This window comes from Piliocolobus tephrosceles, chromosome 20, assembly GCF_002776525.5.
Source record: "Piliocolobus tephrosceles isolate RC106 chromosome 20, ASM277652v3, whole genome shotgun sequence".
NCBI lineage: Eukaryota > Metazoa > Chordata > Mammalia > Primates > Cercopithecidae > Piliocolobus > Piliocolobus tephrosceles.
This window is the reverse complement of record NC_045453.1, coordinates 9,641,329-9,642,951: the sequence shown is the minus strand read 5'-3', so window position 1 is coordinate 9,642,951 and position 1,623 is coordinate 9,641,329. Positions and strand designations below refer to the sequence as shown.

General features: G+C 41.3%; 1 protein-coding gene across 1 annotated transcript in view; it reads left to right on the top strand.

The window, feature by feature from the left end:
* The window catches only part of SOGA1 (suppressor of glucose, autophagy associated 1), an 86,007-nt gene extending 84,615 nt beyond the window's left edge, over nt 1-1,392 (top strand). Inside the window, exon 15 of the mRNA XM_023227940.3 lies at nt 1-1,392. This exon is cut by the window's left edge and continues 4,827 nt beyond it. The gene's annotated coding sequence lies outside the window, so the exon portion shown is untranslated.
* The last annotated feature ends 231 nt before the right edge of the window (nt 1,393-1,623 follow it).

Sequence of the window (1,623 nt, the reverse complement as noted above, 5' to 3'; positions counted from 1 at the left end):
TTGGCCCTGATTATTAGGCTATCTTTCTTTTTACATTTTTTTAAATTAAGTTGTTATTTTATTTATTTATTTATTATTTATTATTATTATTACTATTATTATTATTTTAGAGACAGGGGGTCTCCCTATGTTGCCCAGGCTGGTTTCAAACTCCTGGGCTCAAGTGATCTGCCCTTCTTAGCCTCCCAAAGTGCTGGGGTTCCAGGCATCAGCCACCATGCCAGGTCATCTTCCTTTTTCTTTTTATTTTCTTTTTTTTTTTTTTTGAGACAGAGTCTTGCTCTGTCGCTCAGGCTGTAGTATAGTGGCGCCATCTTGGCTCAGTGCAGCCTCCACCTCCCTGGTTCAAGCAGTTCTCCTGCCTCAGCCTCCCAAGTAACTGGTATTACAGGTGCGTGCCACCATGCCTGACTAATTTTTGTACTTTTAGTAGAGACAGGGTTTCACCGTGTTGGCCAGGCTGGTCTTGAACTCCTGACCTCAGGTGATCCACCCACCTCGGCCTCCCAAAGTACTGGGATTATAGGCATGAGCCACCACCTCCAGCCTCATCTTCCTTTTAACCAATAAACATGATGCCGTATCTTAAAAAGAGCACTAAGCCCTGAGCAGGGACTTAAGGGATTGAGTCCCCAACCAAACTGATTTTATAACTCAGGATTTTCAAAAAGGATTAGAGGCTATTTACAATATTAGTCAGAGGGGTTCAATAAAATAAAAATAGGAAGTAAAAAAAAAAGACAAATTATTATCTAAATCTAACTGGTATAATTCCCATAATCATGCAATTAAATTTTATTCTTGAGTTTCCTGGCAGCCATGGTAAAAAGAGAAACATATCAAGATTTATAATTTTCATCATCCAATTATGGGAAGCAAGCATGTTTGCCCCAGGAGATGAACTCTTCTACTAATTTATAGCATGTATCCTTTCATCAAGGGCCACTGAGCCAGTTGGTGAGTCAACAGGTGAACCTAAGATGCAAGGATGTTTTCCAGGTGACTGTTTAAAAAAATAAATAATCCACCAATGTGAATGACCTTGGCAAGATCATGTGGCTAATCTATACCTCAGTTTCCCCATCTATAAAGTGAGGATAACGTCCCACCCCATGTAACTGTAGTGAGGACCAACTGCAACACTGTGCCTGCGAGTCCCCTTGGAAAAGTGTAAGGTTCTACACACATGGAGAGTGGTCTGACCACACTTAGTGTCCCCAGCCCAGCCTTTCAGTGCCCTGGCCCTGGGGTGGGGGACAATACCCTCCTTACCCCGTTCACTAGTCTTCATGAATAGCAAGGAGGCCATAACGTAATTTGGTCTAAACCCCTTCCTTTTTTAAAAAATTATGGCAAAATATGCATAACATTAAATTTATGATTTTAAAGATTTCTAAGTGGCTTAAAGTACATTCACAACGTGTAACCGCCACCTCCAGAACTTTTTCATAATCCCAAACTGAAACTCTGTACCCACTAAACAGTAACTCCCCATTCCCCCTGTCCCCGGCCCCTGGTAACCTCTATTCTACTTTTTTTTTCCTCTGTGGATTAGCCTATTCTAGGTATCTCTTTTAAGTAGAATCATACAGTATTTGTCCTTTTGTGTCCAGCCCCCTCATT